Here is a 17,209-nt window from a genome sequence, read left to right on the forward strand (position 1 = left end):
CAGAGTTAATGAACCATCACCGAATATTTTGGAATGCTCTGTAGCAAAGCAGAAGTCAAAAGAAAGATGCTGTAAAGGGCAGCTCTAGTAGCATGTAGCAGAGCTCAAACATAGCACGTCCCTGTCTTGGATAAAAATCTTAGACAATTGCAGCAAATTTGTGGTACAAATGAAAATTAAAAATGCTTAAAACAAGCTGTTAGATTTTGGGAGAGTATTTCTTCCTAATGATAAATCTGATGACAAGTCTAATCATAAACATTTGTGAGATTATTTAAAGTATACATATAAACAGGCAACAGTTTAATATTTCTTTTGTGATAGCATGCTCTTACATTGTCCTCATCTGGTCTCTAGCTAATGTAATCTAGAAAATGTTGGGAAAATGGTTTGGAAAAGCATTTAGAGCTCAACTTATTGATGTATTCTGTGTTGGAAAACCCACATCCCTGCCCTACCTTTGCAAATTTCCAATGGTACCATGTATGTTTAAGATGATTTCAAAGAAGCAGTAAGCCTATTAAATTTTGAATCCTTTGAGAAAGAACATCCTTAATAATCAAAATATTTTGATACCTGTCACTTGAGCCTTGTCATGCAAACCTAAACCTTTGTTTTCTGGAATGTGTTTTGTGACACATGCAGTTACTGGAAAGTCTTTAGAAACCCGCTGCAGAATTCTTTTTTTTGCAGGTTATATGATGTTTTGATGTCAGAGATGTCACTTCTAAATTTGAAATAAAGTGCAAAACAATTCCTTTAAGCTCATATTCACCTGTTGCTCAATAGACTGTTCAACTGACATAAACATTTCCATGTGGAAAATTTAAATGTACATTCTTAAATAATATCAAATTTCCTCTTTCTTTGAAAGTCCTTCAGAATTGGAAACAGACATCATTGGCATCTGAAACGGCCTGCATTTAATCTGCCTTGAATTATATAGGTCCTTTCTTACCCTCTGTGTATGCTTTGCATATTAATTAGACTAAGATTTCAGGGATGTAGCAGAAATTCTGAATTTTTTGTTTGTTTTTCTTTACCTCATGCAGCTTCCCTTCCCCACTCCCCAGCTGAGATTGAAACAATATCAAAATGGATCAGTGTAACTCAGTGTTGAGGAAAAGATGATAAATCTTTTTTTTAAAGTTTAGAAAGAAAAAATTAATTATGGGAATTGAAATAACAATTAAGGAACTTGAAACAGCTAGAAATCTTCTCCTTTTAATTCTAAGTATTTAGTGACAAATTACCCATGGATGTAATGTGTTTGCACAATTGTAATCTCTCTTTGGACCTCATATAAACATTGCAAAAAGCTAATTATATTGAAGATGTCATAATTAATGCATGACTTTTGATACTAAGTGGTGTAAATCTTTATTGATTTATATGATAGCTTGAACTCCATAGAAACTATAGATCCAAGAAGTATTTTGTCCTTTCTCTGTTTATAGTTGACCTTTTAGAAAGATCTAACAAAGAGGGCTGCAGTCATCTTAGTCTCACAGTGCCTTGAGCCAATTCAGGAACGACCTCCAAGTACTGGGAGAAAAAAGTGCTGTCCAGTGCTAAAAGGCTGCTAAACCATATTAAAGAAGTAGTGATGAGTGTCTGCTGCCATAATTCACTGTAATTTACTTTCATAAAAGGCAAAAATTTTGGTCCTTTTTTTAACATCTAAACACTGGAGTTTTTACTTCATAGCTAGTTGTCAACAGAAGCACTAGTGCTAAAATTCACTTTGGAAAATTATTTTGAATCCTTCTTCAGCTACTTTCTTAAGGTTGCTTAGTAAGAAAACAATAGTCAGACCAAGTTCATCTGCTAAGAAAGTATGCTGTAACTTAAGGAACATAAAGACAGACGGCTCTATCAAGATAAGTGGAATTTGGGAGTGAAATATTTATGACATTTTGAAAAGAAGAAAATTGTTCTAACTGGTATTGCAGTATCTCATTCTTCACTTAAAAACAGCAGTGCTGCTGATTCGTAGGCCTGACCTGAAATTCATTTGTTTATCTGAAACACAGGCACAATAGTGGACTGAGGACATGCTTCTAGGCAATGCCATTATCCAAACATATTTTCCTAGCTTATAAAATATATCTAGATTGTTATTTGGTTATTTAGCTCTGTACACTGGCTGGAAAAAAACAAACCAGAAACTAAACAATAAACACACCCCATAATTCCTGCACACACTCCCCCACACCCCTTTTCTGAAGGTGTTCACAGTACCATTCATGGAATGCAATTAACAATCATCTTTATGCGTAAAAGAAAATAAATCTCCCTTTCTCCTGTTTTGTAAGTTCCACTCCATGCTGCATAAACTTTTAAAGTTGAAATTAAAAGGGAACATATTTTTAAAACTGCATGATAATTACAATATTACATTATCTCTTTTTAAAATTATTTATACAAAGACCTTCTTACTACTTAGAATTATGCATAATTTCTTTTTTTTTAAATAAATTTTGTTTCTAGGAGATGATTGGCAGAGATGAGGAATTGTAAGTTTGGGGTGGTCTGGTTTTTTTTTGCCATGCAAAGATAGCATGCATTTTATTCTTATTGTTATTCAGAAAACAGGATAGCAAGAGTAATGACAATTTAGTGTCTCTGTACAGTCAGTTCACCCCTGTCAAGGAGAATGTTGAGACTTCCATTTTTATTCTTCCTTGTCCTCTGCTGTTGATTGTAAGAATACTAAGGAAGTTAAAGAATGTGTTTGTCAACTAGAACATCTTTCTGTTATGACCTGGATATTCATCAGCAGTCTTACTTTAGAAGTATGGTATAATGATAAATTTGGGTGCTAGCTGGTCTAATCTGGCTGTCAACCAGCAACCTTGAGTTGAGATGCTCTTTTATCTTGTGAAACACACAGATTCATGAGACATTCACTCTTTAAGTAAAATCATCTATTTAGCTTTTCTTCCCCCATCACCAACAAGGTGTGATGGTGTTTTGAATTTAATTTATGCAGTAAACAAACAATGAAATTTGTTTCTGTCAGCACTTCCATCTTGGAAATAACAAAGCAAAAAAAAAGAATGCAGTGCAGTGATTAATGATTGCGATTAACTCTCTACAGGTTATGACTTCATGCCCCAATGATTCTTCTGTCATTACTCTGGATAAGATGCTACATTAAACACATATGCCCTCATCCATATGGCTTGCTAAAAACCTAGAGGTTGACCTTTGTCTTTGTATTTTTTACAAATGCACTTTCAATGCTGAATGTGTAACTTGTGCATCCTAGGCTGCAGTAAGAGGGGTGTTGTCCCTGGGTTAAAGGGGGTGGTCTTTCCCCTCCCAGTCAGGACTGGTGAGGCTGCACCTGGAGTTCTTTGTTCACTTCAGTGCTCCTGAGAATAGCAAGGACATGAACAAATTGGGAAGAGTTGTGGGGAAGGGTCACAAGGTTGAGAAAAGGACTGGAGCATCTGGCCTACAAAGAAAGGTTGAGAGAGCAAGGACCGTTGAGGCTGAAGAAGAGAAGACTCCATGAGATCTCATCAATGTGCATAAAATACCTGAAGTGAGGCTACAAAGGCAGCAGAGATTGGCTCTCTCTTTAGTGGTGACCAGAGGCAATGTGCACAATATACAACACATAAGGTTTTTTCTGAACATCAGGAAAAGCTTTTTACTGTGAGGATGACTGAGCACAGGTTTCCCACAGAGGTTGTGTAGAGTCAATCACTGGACATATTCAAAGCTGCCTAGACATGATCCTGTGCAACCAGCTATTGGTGTCCCTGTCTGAGCAGAGTAGGGCTGTACCAGATGATCTCAGGAGGTCCCTTCAAACCTCAATCATCCAGAGGTTTCCCCATCCCCTTGTGCTACTTGGTGGGAGGGAAGGAGAGAAGTGGGAGAAAATGTGGTTTTGTTTTTCTTTTGTTTATCAGCATCCTACTTTATTTTTAGTTGCCAGTAAATTAAATTATTTTGCCTCAAGTTGCTTTGGTTTTGGTTGTGATGGTAATCAGTAAGTGATCTTTCTGTTTTTATTGTGAACCAATGAAATAAACCAAGCTTTTTGGTATTATTTTCTCCCTTCCTTTGTTGAGGTGGAAGAATAAGAGAGTAGCTGGGTTGGGCCTGGTGGTCTGCCAAAGTCAATCCACCACAGACATAAATAGAAATAAAACTTTTTAGCTTGATTATAGCTTATTACATTTCTAATTTTTAAAAATCAATTAGAGTGTATATTGACAGGAAAAACAGAACAGTGATTCACATACCAATTACCACTGAATGTGTCTAGAGAATGATTATGATTTTTTTTTTTAATTAATCATGTTTTGGGACTGAAGAAGAAAAAATATCTTCCAAGTTCTGAAGTCTTTTGTGCACCCCTATATATGTTACAAATTTCCTTGGTGCTTCCTTAACAGGGAATTCATTAAAAGGATATCTGTTTAAGTTACTCTTACGTTCTGTTTAAGAAAGCTTGTTTTTCATATTCTTTTAGTCTTTAGCTATGAAAATTGAATAAATCACTTCTTTACTACAAGAAGTCATAGAATAGTTGAATGATTTGAGTGAGAATGGACCTGTAAAGAGCACTCAGTTCCAACTCCCTGACATGAGCAGGGACACCCTCTGCTACACCAGTTTGCTCAAATCCCCATCCACCCTGGTCTTGAACACAATTTCTCTGGGCAACCCTCCCCGGGTTATCACCACCCTTCTCTTAAAAGATGTTCTTCCTCATGTCCAATATAAATTTATTAGGACTGCCCCTTTTGTACTGTCACTACAGTACACCTTGACAAAAGGGGTCTGTGTCTTTACCATAAGCCCCACTTATGTACTGAAAGGTCACGATAAGGTCTCCCTGAGGCCTTCTCTTCTCCAAACTGAACTTTTCCACCTCTCTCAGCCTTTCTTCATAGGAGAATTGCTCCAGCCAACAACCAAATACCTTTGTTTCTTTCGTCTAGAATTGTTCTGCCTGCAAGTAAATTTTATGTGCTAATTTAATTTACTTACACAATCAAATTATGGGGAAAATTTGTCCTTGTCCTTCTTCTCAATGTTATTACAATTTTTTTTTTTTTTTTTTAATTAATACCCTGTTTTTTTCTGCAGTTTTTTTTACAAAACAAAGAGAGCTTTTAATTATACAAATAATAATGATTTAGACACCTGGATAAAATTTGGGAAATAAAAAATTCACAATTCCTTAAAAAGGTATTGTCTATTACAGCTACTGCTTCACAAAATTTGGATTTATGCTGAAGTAGACCCTTTCCTTGAAAAGTAAGCACTGATTTCTGCACTTCAAAAAGATGATTTCATGTACTTTTAATCAGATTATCAAACTCTTCAGGATACCCTGAACTACCCTTATTCCTAACATATTGCAGCTGCCATTTCTCAGAAGAAAACGGGATTTGGGAGTGGTAATTTTTGGTACAGCCTTGTCTCTTGAGCTAAAGATGATGTTTTTGAAACTATATTTCTCTTCATGTAGTATTGATCAAGACTTTTAATATTTAAATGAATGGAATAAAGGCATTATCTAACTGTATAATTTTTATTGTAACTCCTACTTTTTTAATACACTCACTTATAGAAGACACTTTATAAAAACTGTTGTACAAGTGAATGCAGATTTAATCCTCCAGTAGAAATTTGTTTTTGAAATATGTCCTTAGAGCTTCATAGCTTTCATTAATCAGCATTATTGTATGTAACATGCTTCAGAGGAACTGAAATTGATTTTTATAAGGAAGTGAAAACTTTTTGTGTTGTATTGACTTTTGTTATTTTTTCCTTTTCCTCTATAGTATGAGTTACTTCTCTTTCTCCTCCTACCGCCCCCCAGATATTTCATGTTAGTAAGTTCTACTGCATCTTGCTAAGATTTTTCAAATACTTTTTGAGCAATTTTGGCTCCCCTTTCTTTTTTCTTCTTGGATGTTAGGAGCACCGTTCACTGTTTGCAGAGCCTTACATGGCAGAAAATGACTCAGGCTTTGTTACCCAGAAGAAAAAGAGGTTGTTGCCCATGCTGGCATTCTCAGAAAAAGATCAGGGAGCACTGATAAACTTTTGAAAAGGTAAAGTCTATATCTAAAATTCCATTTCTTCTCACTATCTGATGACCTGTCAATTTGACTAAGTCCAACAAGGTGTTGCATGCAAACCAGGGTGTTTCAAAGTGACATTCCAAAAGTTAACATCCAAGTTCAAGTTTAATTGCCCAAAGAAGCTGTCTGATTGCACAAGTCATCATCTTCTAGGGACTCTCAATAAAAATTAGACCACTTAGTTTCCTAATACAGGAGCCTGTAAATATATATCCATCCAAATGACTTTGGTTAAGTAGTGCCACTTACAGGGAATATCACCTAATTTGCTATGCAAGATTGACCTTTTTGACAATAATTTGTTAACATGAATTTGGCACAGGTTTACAGTGTTAAGTGATTAGACAATCAATACAACTTGATGTGTGATATAATTAATGTGTGTGTCACATTGCTGTGAGGTTTATAATATAATCTGGACTGTGTTGGACCCTGGCTGGTTCTGTTTAATGCACTTGGTAGGTCACAATATAACATGCAGTGTCCCTGGAGTTCATCTGGACTACCTGAGTTAATAAAGACTGGGACAACTTACAGTAAATGCTATTGCTCTGGAAATAGTAAAACCAAATTAATTACTTTCTATGGGGATAGTCTAGATATATTACAACTTGATCAATAGCTAATTTGGAGAAATCTTACTTGTCTGCAGTATATATGCAAGTTGATCAGACGATAGGTGCTATGAAAATGTTGCCATATTCCTTGTGAATGATGCTTACAAAGGATGTATCAAGTGACAACACATGCAAAAGTTCATGCACACAAACTCTGACATGAAGATTTACATATGAAACATTCACTTGCAAGTTCAACAAATTTTATCCGTAGCACAATAAATTAGGTTTTGAGAATATGGGGACATTGTTTATGCTGCACTGTAGGCAACTCCATGTACATAAACTAGAAATAACTTTATTCTAGTTACAGATAATTTTAAAGACTTGCAGGGATTTTTTTTCATATTTTTGAAGAAAGTATGGTTAAATATATATATATTTTTTAATTGATATTATGCCAGTGAATGTTGTGGAAAAGTTGACATTGGAGCCTGAAAATCTGTAATTACAATTTAGATCATATTCAGTCAGTAGATATAGGACATGAGAAAGTTTGGACAAAATTAGATGAAAGTTGAAAGTGATCGTCCTAGGTTTTCTTGTCCCTGTAACTGAAGGTAGTTATAGAAAGTAATATATTCTGGAAATATGTTCTGGAAACTTCCCACATTTGTCAATTATGGTAGTCTTTCAGTGTTTCTAGAAGTTAGTAAGTTAGTCATGATAATGACTTCATTTGTGAAATCATCCCTTTGGTTTTTGGCTCTATTTTATAAGTACATAAAAAAGCCCATCGTATTTCTATTAGTATTTCAATCCACTCATCAAATATTCATTTATGTCTCTTATATTTAAATGATGTAATAATCTAGAAAGTGGATTGTAGGCAACATTATAATCCTGATATCTGGATGATGTGACTTTAACAAAGGAATTTTAGTTCTATCAAATTGTTGTGTTATCATTTAGTAGACATTTTTGACCTGTGTGCAGAGTGTTATTTGTCCCATGCTTGAAACTTAGTTTATTTTAGCAATTTCATGTTACTATTTTATTCAACTTTGATTAAAAAGAATAGAAATCAGTAGAATGCAGTCCTTATAGTTCACCAAAGGAACTTTCCTAAAAGGAACTGTAGTCATAAGAAGGTTTGGAAAACAACTCTGTTTGTTTGTTTTTATTGCTGGGGATTTTTTAGTAGTCTTGAATCACTAAGCTTAAGTTAGGTAATTCTTTTACTCAACAGCACTTCTCATGTAATAATAATCTGGAGATGAGGTTAGAAAGGACTTGAAAAGGTCAATGAAAACTGTTTTATTTAAGATTTATGTGCATCAGGCTTATGAGGAAAGAAGGCTCCAAGTGAAAGTTATAAGGTTTGCTTGCTCTGTGTGGACAATTGCCCTATGAATTATCCTTAGTGATCCTGTAAAAGGGATAGTAACATAAGCTCTTACCCCTGACAGAAATGTGAGAAATATCACTGGGAAGTTTGTGTTTGATGCTAAAAATATTGGGAGGAAAACCTTTTTCACCTCTGACTTAATAAGATTTGTGTGGTGAAGTAGATATACTCTAGATTTTTAATGTTTTGGGAGCTCAATATTTATTTTCTTTTCCTTGAAAGGAGGGGTATATGCATCACATTATTTGATAACTCAGCGCTAGCTGGCAGTGCCATCCTTGCAAGACATCCTGAGGTGAACTCCTGACATTTCTTAATGCTTCTTGAAAAAAAAGGCTGCTCTCTTTAAAGGCGAAGATTTTTGTCTGAAGTACCTTAAGCAAACAGCTAAAAAGTAGGGATAGCCACCCACTGTTTCTCAGCTTATTTTGATAGGACTGAGGAATGAGCTTTGCAGAAATCATGCAAAATATTGCCAAGCTGATCAAGATAGGTGTTATTTGTGGTGGTACTGTCATGCAATTAATAACTCATGGTGTTTAAGTTTGAATTGGTCTTACTTAACCTTTGAAGTCCAGCCTAACCTGAATCTTAAAAAGGAGAACAAGTCCTCAAAATTAATGTAGTGTGTGTTTCTGTGTTTTAGCAGTTGTAGAATTTTGAATTTTTTTCCTTTGCTTTTTAAATAGGACTTAAGATTTTTAATTTAATTGAATATTGTTACTAACACAGGTATATGACTTTGGAGTTATTTTTCCCATGGGATCCCTCACAATGCTGTGTGTTAATAGCTAGAAATGTTTTGATGAATGCCACTGTTTTGACTTATGCTGAGCAGTGCTGGCACAGCACCAGCACTGTCTCTTCACCAGTAGTCTGAGGGATGGACGAGATCTTGGGCAAGGACACGACCAGGTCACCTGATCCAGTTCGACCAGATATTCCATAGCATATGATGTCAGCTCAAATACAAAAGTTAAGAAAAAGGAGGAGGAAGTGGGGCATTCCCTATTTACAATATTTGCCTTCCAGATCAGCTGCTACACATTCTGAAGCCATGCTTCCTGGGAAGTGGACGAGCATTGCTTGCTGGTGGGAAATAGTGAAAAACTTTCCTTTTTGTCTTTTTTTCATACATGTTGCCCTTGTTTAGTAAACTGCCTTTATCTTGATCCGCAAGAGGTTTTATCCATCTTATTTTCTCCCACCTCCCACCCAATGTCCTGCTGAGGATGTGAGAGATAGGGTGGCCTGCTGGGCATTTGGCGTCCAGTCAAGGTTAACATACCGCAGTTGCTATTTCACTTACCTGTTCTCTTGAAAGAGGAAAATTTGGGGAATTCTTCTAAAATTCTCAGGTTTTTCCTGTCCAAGATCTTTGGCGTTACTTTGATGAAGGCAAAAAACAAACTTGAAAGATTGGCTGCAGAGTCTAACAGACAATATGGTAGCACCAGTAAGCACACACGAATAAGCATATTATATACGTATAAAAATTTGAAATGCTTTGGAGGAAAATATTTGTTGTTTTGGGTTTTTTTAGTGTGAAGCATGAATGTAATTATTAAAAAAAAATTTGAATTGTTTTTTGCATGGTTATAGAAGCTTATCTGTAGTAGGAAGGAACTTGTCATCCTGTAAATGTCGTGATTTGTCCTCTGTATGAGATATCTGCATTTAGAAGAAAAGTTACCAGGTGACAGAGCAATACAGTGGGTGAATTTCAAGAATTTTGTCCTTTAACAATTCCCAGAGAAGACAGTTTGGTATGTGTTTGTTTGTGGTTTTTTTTCTTTTTTTTTTTTTAATTGCTAAAAAAGCCCCATGAAACTGTCACAAAGTAGGGCCTGTTTTGAAACATACCTTGTGGTAATTTTTGGATCAAGAATATGGATTGGAATCAAATGTAGCTGATTCCAAAAACTGAATTTCAAGAGTAAGTCAGTGGTTTTTTTGCACGTTCCAAGCATATGGAGGGATGGAGCTAGTCGTGTGTCTGGGTCAATGCTGAAACAGTAGGAGTACCTTTATGCTTAAAATTAACCACAGACTTGAAATTATTCACTGAACATGGGATTCTCTGTGGAATTTCACTAATAATTATTTCTAAAAAGCACAGGTACTTCAACTTTCTGAACCACCTGTCAGCTAGATTAATAGCATCTTGGCAGCTGATTAGAACCACCGGTATGTAGTGGCTACCAGATGAGCATTAATTTAGTTTTATATTAAGCATGCAAAACAAGTAGAGAAAATATAATCATTTATTATTATAATAGTTCTAAGTTATAACTAGCTGTATGATTTATGCTTCAATTAAACTATGCAGCTTGTACAAAGTCTTCTTCCTGTATTAATCATGCAAACTGGTTCATTATTTATGACTAAAAAAAGCAGATGAGCCAGGGTTTTCAGTGATGATTGGGAAAGGTTTCATATTTGCAACACCCCCCATATTAAGCGTGGCAGGAAAGATAAAGTATTTAATATGAAGAAAAAGTTTGATAGTGTAGAATTTCCCAGTTTTGAATTGTAATACTATCAATCTGCTGTTACTCCGTAAAATGAATTTTAATGATACTATCACTTACACCCCTCAAAGCCTGTAGACTCCTCAAAGTCAGTGAAGGTAGTTTGATTTTCTTTTTTTTTTGTTTTCAATTTTGGTTGTGTTTGATAAACAATTCACTGAGAAAGACACAGTGAATGTCAGTGGACATGACAGCAAAGAGAACTAGGGATAAAGCTATGGCTTTACTTTCCAAGTCCATTTGCATCTCTTAGGTGTGCTTGATTGAGCTGGTCTTGAGGAATGTGAACTGTGTGAATACCCTGGATACTTGGTGAGTGGCTGTTCGATAAAGTATTTCTCCTGCCTTGTGCCTCTTGAATTTATGTTAACTATAACAAAGCTTTCCCTGAAACCTGCATGTTTTGCCCAAAAAAAAAAAAAAAAAAAGAAAAAAGAGAAAAAAAACCAAAACAAACAAACAAAACCCAAAAAAAAACCCATAAAACAACCAAACTTGAGGTTCACACTAGATTACTTAACATGGAATATATGGAGCAGATCGATCCAACCTACCTATTTTTTATAAAATTAAATAACTAAAAGTTTACAAGGTAAAGTATAAGAATGGAGATCACAAATGAGCATAGCCTTATTTCTTCATCTCCCCCATGCTGGTTTTTTTTCCTTTCCCTCCCTGATTCTATTTTTTTCTTCTTTTCCCACCTTCAACTTTCATTTTCTTCATCTCCCACTCTTCTGTCTGGCTGGGGTGTCTTAAGCCCAATCTAGCGATTTCTATTATGGTGAGAATAGTCTGTGAAATTGACTAAAAAGAATGAATTTTGTATGTTATCAAGCTGTAGTAATTTATTATAAAATAAATGTGACGTGTATTCAGAGTTATGACGTCAAAAATTCCTAATTTACTTGTTAGTATTGCAGCTAAGTGAACAAACTCTGTAACTGAAAGTTCTGGAGCTTTTTTTGTTAGTTAAAAGAGATTTTTTTCCCTATTACAAGTAATTGAATAAATGTAATTAGGGAAGTAAAAAACCTTTAGTAAAAGACAGTAATATTTTCTTTGTTTTTGCATCATCTAAATATCAATAAGTACTAAATTTGGTGGCAAATGTTATAGGATCCAATATTAAAATTAAATTGAAGTTTGACTTGATTATATTATAGGAGACCTTCCTAGGGGAGTTAAGAGATAGAGTAGTGTGAAAACACTAGATTACTTCTACAGAACATTAAGCAATTCAACATTTACACTGTGGAATTTTATTGCAGGAGTCTGGGTTAATTTGTGTTTTACCCAAAATCGAATTTACTTGGACAAGAAATACCAAAACTTATAGGTCACCTACACTTCTGGCATAAGGCAAGGGAGCAGGTTTTCCTATTGCTGAAAAGAGAAACACCAAACCCAGGAATGCCAGTTGACACAATATAAAGGTGTCTAGAAAGCAAATAAGGAACTGAAGGCTATGATATTTTAACATGTACTAAAGGGGTGACATAGAGTCGAGGAAATGCAATGCCCTGTACTCAGAAGAAAATGTGACACCACCTAAGGTTGTATGTATATAATTGTTTCAGTGACTTCCCAAGCCTGTTGTGAGATGCGAGCATGAAAGGTATAAAGTCTAAATAATTTTATATTAGTGTTGGTGAAAATCAATTGGCTTAGTCCATATGAGTAGAATTGTGAATTCACACTAAACTGTTTTATAAGGCATTCACTTAGGTAGACTTCTATGTAAGAAGATATTCTTAGCTCATGTGAAAATACAGATTTTTCATGTTTCAGGCCAGTGAAATGAAACATGCACTGCTTCAATACAAAGGCTCTAATGAATCTCAAATAAATGATTTAAATTCTGTAAGTACTAATTTGAATATGGGAAATATTAGAACAGGTATTTTCTTCAGTAGCATCTAAAATACATCTGCTGTAACTGCTGTACATTATGTCCCAGAAAGAAATAGCAATCCCATTAGGAAACAGGAAAAAAAAAACCTATAGAAAAGAAAATACTGCCTTTCACAAGATTGCGTGCATTTTGTAAACAGTTGAACCATACCTGGACCTTATCTAGAGCATGAATAGCAATCTGTTTCTTTGAGCTCATCCATAATCAAGAAGCTGAGAAAGAAAAAGCTCAGAAGTCACTCAGGCAGGTAGGGGTAATAGCAAAAGAGTTTTTGATAAAATATTTAGGGAATTGCATGAAGATGTTGAATGTGAACATACCTAGAAATAAGTTGCTGTTCTCAAAAATTGCAGCAGTGCATATTTCTGCATTTAAAATATATATATCCAGTGAGACCCTTTTGATAATTTGTGTGTGTGTGTATGTATGTCTCCGATAAAATAATGTATTGTCTCAAAGTATAGGTGGAAATAGATTAAACAAATGTTTGGATTAATTAATTGCAAGTTCCTCATATATTGGGACCTGACGTGTTTTGGGATAGAACATGTGAAGAATAGGATCCTTGGCATTGAAGAAAGGAATATCTTGGTTTCTTTTTCTTTGTCTTTCCATTTGAAGTAGATAAAAGAAAACTTGTAAAGAATAATTCTTAAGAAAAATTCTTAATGAATGACTGTTTTAATGTAGTGTTAAGTTTTATTTCTCCCTGTATAGCGTTATATTTTATTCATTCAATTTAACCATGAATAGAAATAATAAATTGCAATAATCTTAGCTAATAAAGGTAGTAAATCATAGTCTAAGTTAAAACAGGCAAAAAACCTGACCAAACAACACCAAAAAGAAAAACCACCCCAAAACCCAAGTAAACAGGAATTTTCTTTTGTCTTTCCTAGGTTTTATAACTTTTTTTTTTAGTAGAATTTTTCTTTCTTGTTTGTTGCTGTTCATGTTTCTAATGTGTTTCCTTAAGTAGTCATTATTTGGCTAATGAAGTCAGTTAAATGTGTTTGGAGTTAGCAATGACTTTTTCCAAGCACTTTTTTTTAAATTCTGCGATCTATCGATGTGATCAAAGAGCTGGAAGAAACAGCATATTGGTTTTCTGATGCATTTTCTTAGCACAGTATGCAGTTTCTGTTATCCTGTGATCAAAGACCACACAGTGAATGCCATAGTTATATGGTTGCCCCCTGAGGGGAGAAATAAAAAAAGAGTGCTTATAAATTAGGATTTTCATTGCAGCTTAGGGTTACTGACATTTGTGGTATTTGGACAGAGTAAAACTTGCCTAAGTAGGACCTGAATTGTGAAGGCATCTCTTAGGGAAAGAAGTCTTGTAAATTAAGAGCCTGTGACTTTATTTAACAAGCAAATTCAGGATCATCAGAGTATCTATTAAGAATATGTCAAATGACTTATGTAAGTTGCATACCATGATCAATTGTTTTTCATGTTTCAAATCTTAAAGGAAAAGGATGAAATGTGAAAACAATTAATTTAGACAATTCTGTATGAAGCACTAGGAAAGTCTTTTTTCTGCTGCAGACATGGAAGCTCTTGGCTAGTCATAGACTGCAAAATGACAGCACCTTTTCTCAAGATAAAGGGCTGTATTAAGAATGTATCCTCAAAATGTATCAACTCAGTCTTGCTGTCTGCATCTGGAATACCTGATGTGTTTTTAGAAAAGACAAGCTATTTTGAGCAAAGTAGCAAGTCACTTGTCGTTTGAAACAGGATCAATACCACTGTTTCTTTCCATTTTTTGGCAGCTTATGCTACATTTGAAGATTATCTGACATTTAATACAAGTTTTGAGTGCATTATCAAGATGTAAATATCTGCAATTGCATGAACATCTATTACATATATTTGTAATGTAGTTAATGTTAATTTTAATAATAAAATATTTAGTATTATGATTTCCAGTAGTCTTAAGTCTACAAAGTTACTAGGCCTAATCACTACATGCTGTTCAAGTGAGATGTTCCAGTCCCTTTGTCATCTGTGAACCTTCATTTGATTCTTTCCGGTTTCTACATGTCCTTGCTGTACTAGGGAGAACCTGGAGGTCCCTTCTAACCCAGAACAGTCTGTGATTCTGTGAAATGGACACAGCACTCCAGATGCAGCCTCACCAGTGCAGAGTAGAGGTGAAGGATCAACTTCCTCAGCCTAGGAGCAACATTCTTCCTACTGCAGCCCAGGATGCCACTGGCCTGCTTTGCCAAAAGGACATAGTGCTAGCTCTTGTTCAACTTGGATGTACAAAAGCACCTTCAGGTCCTTCTTTCTGCCAAGTTACTTTACATTTGGATGTCCCCCAGCTGATGCTGGTGTATAAGGTTCTTCTCCAGATGAATGTCTTGTTGAACTTTCTTTTGTTGGACTCAATTTGGTTCATGTCAGCCCAGTTCTCTAGCCTGTCCAGGTCCCTTTGGATAGCAACATGACCTCTGGCCTATCAGTCATGCCTCTCAGTTTTGTGTGATTACCAGCCATCTGGTAATTCATGTGACTATGAGTATTCCTTTGAATGCTGGGAATGCTATTAAGGAAATTTTGGACATTGTTGTGTGTAGATTATAAAGATTGCTTAAATAAAAAGCCTGGTTGCAGTTGAATTGACAGAATAGTTGTAATATGTGGCTGTCAGATTCAGGTTTCAAAATTTGTAATGCTTAGCTTCTAGTCTATTTTCCGGTTGGTCAGCTTGAGCGGATCTTGATGTGTTAATTTTAAGAACAGGGCTTTAAAATACCTTATAATGTGTCAGATTTGTAAACTATGTGCTTTACTAAATGGTTTTCTGTGCAACTTCAGTTTATTATCTTTCCCAAGAAAACCCATAATCTAATTCTGTATGTAAATGTTTAGTTGCTAAATTATACACTAAGTAAATGTATTATAGCAGACAATGCCATCAGAGATGTCAGCTATGTCTGTGTCTCTTTTGTATCATCATTTTCTTTCTAAATCAAATTACGTCATCCAGCAGAGATGCCACCCTGAGCTAACTGATCTAGCAGGGGGCTTAGAACAAGATGATCTTTAAGATCCCTTCCAACCCGAGCCTTTCTATGATTCTACAATAGTGTGAAATCTGCAAAGGTATTCAGTATAGATTAGTTCCTTTTACTTTTGAGTTTGTGTTGTAGAGTTGAGACACGTTGCTCACAATTTATGTTCTCATAGGGACTACACTTTTTTTTTAAACTATATAACAGATCAATGTGTTAATATTCATCAGTAACTTCTAGTACACCCTCCATCTCCAAGGTGAAATCAGCCAGGTGAAACCATTTTGGTTTGAATATTCTTTGAATGGTAAAAACTGACTTAGGAAGGGGGAGAAGGGTGTCGTTTTCAGAACTACATGAAATCAGTTGTTCCTCGTTATATTGTGTATTATCACCTTGCTCAGAACCAGTAGGGAAGATGTCTTTTCATAGAAAATTGTGAATTAAGTTTGCCAGTGTAGTGCAACAATTCTGTAAACTAACAAATAATGGTTGCACAATGAAGTTACTTTTGCTTTTGCTTCCAGTTATAAATCGTTCAGGCAGAGGAAATATTATGTTTATTCTATTCTTTCATGTATTTGTATTGTGAGAGGGCATGCTGTTTAATCATTAGCTTTCTTATGTTTGCATGGTATGATAGCCTGCTGTGTGGTGCTGCTTCCCTGGGCTTGATGCAGTCAGGGATGCATGCTTTGGGGGAAAAGCAGTTGTGAGAGCATCAAGGAAGTAACTTCACTCTCTGTAGAGCTGGCTGTAACTGGTTGATTCAGTGAAGAATTCTTTGTGGGAAAATATTTGGTCAAAAAAATGCATTTGAAAGTACAATTTTGTGGAGATGTGTTTTAACGTTAACACTTTGGGATGACGTTTATGATTAGTATAATGACTATATCAGCTATTCTTTCAAATGTTAATTTTGTTTCATTCCTACTCAGTTCTTCAATCCCAGGTAGGAGCTGGGTAACAGAAATTGTGAAGGACAAGTCACTCCAAGTGATAGCTTCCTGAAAAATTCTTCCTTTTGGGGCCTGCTTGATGTCAGTTTTCAAAGCAGTCTGATTTTTAGTAGGCTGTGCTGTGTATTCTCTGGATACTCAAATAATTTACTGGGTACCTGAACAATAGTTTATGTCCCACTGACCCAGTTGCCAAGGATTTTCACTCTGGGAGAGAAAAAAACTAATCAGGAGTCATTTGGAGCTAACATCCTCACCCAGCTGTGTTAAAGATGAAATGATTGCATTTATTTAAAAGTGGAAATGGAGAAGTTATATAAATATAAAACATTTCAGAATGACTGCTGTAGTTAACTATAAGTTTTGATTACATGGGGATAATTTTTTCATATCTTTAGATGAACTATCTTTGCTCAGTGAGAAGGGTAAGAAGGTAAATTGAACTTCAGTGCTGTCATAAAATAGAATTCAGCAATCTGGTTTATTTTTAGTTACTATGATTGGGCAGCATGTTATAGCATGTGGGAAGGGAAGTAAATATTATTTGTTTGTTTCCATCTACCTAATGAATATTTTTTAACTAAATGTCTTAATTAGCACATCCTTGACCTTAGACACCTTTTCGGCTACAATCTTGTTCAAGATTCAGTATGTAGTTTTATGTATTTATGTGTTGTTTTAATCAGATTCTACCACACTC

At 35.2% G+C, this 17,209-nt stretch overlaps 1 protein-coding gene across 4 annotated transcripts in view; it reads left to right on the plus strand.

Moving 5' to 3' along the window:
• The window catches only part of CDH18 (cadherin 18), a 524,400-nt gene that overhangs the window by 20,564 nt on the left and 486,627 nt on the right, over window positions 1-17,209 (plus strand). For 3 of the 4 annotated variants that reach the window (XM_032117631.1, XM_032117579.1, XM_032117622.1), the window contains exon 2: window positions 5,948-6,083. The exons of the other annotated variant lie outside the window; for it this stretch is intronic. The gene's annotated coding sequence lies outside the window, so the exon portion shown is untranslated. The remainder of the gene's footprint in view (window positions 1-5,947; window positions 6,084-17,209) is intronic. 4 annotated transcript variants of the gene reach the window in all.

The sequence above is a fragment of the Corvus moneduloides genome, chromosome 1 (genome assembly GCF_009650955.1).
Source record: "Corvus moneduloides isolate bCorMon1 chromosome 1, bCorMon1.pri, whole genome shotgun sequence".
Classification (NCBI taxonomy): Eukaryota; Metazoa; Chordata; class Aves; order Passeriformes; family Corvidae; genus Corvus; species Corvus moneduloides.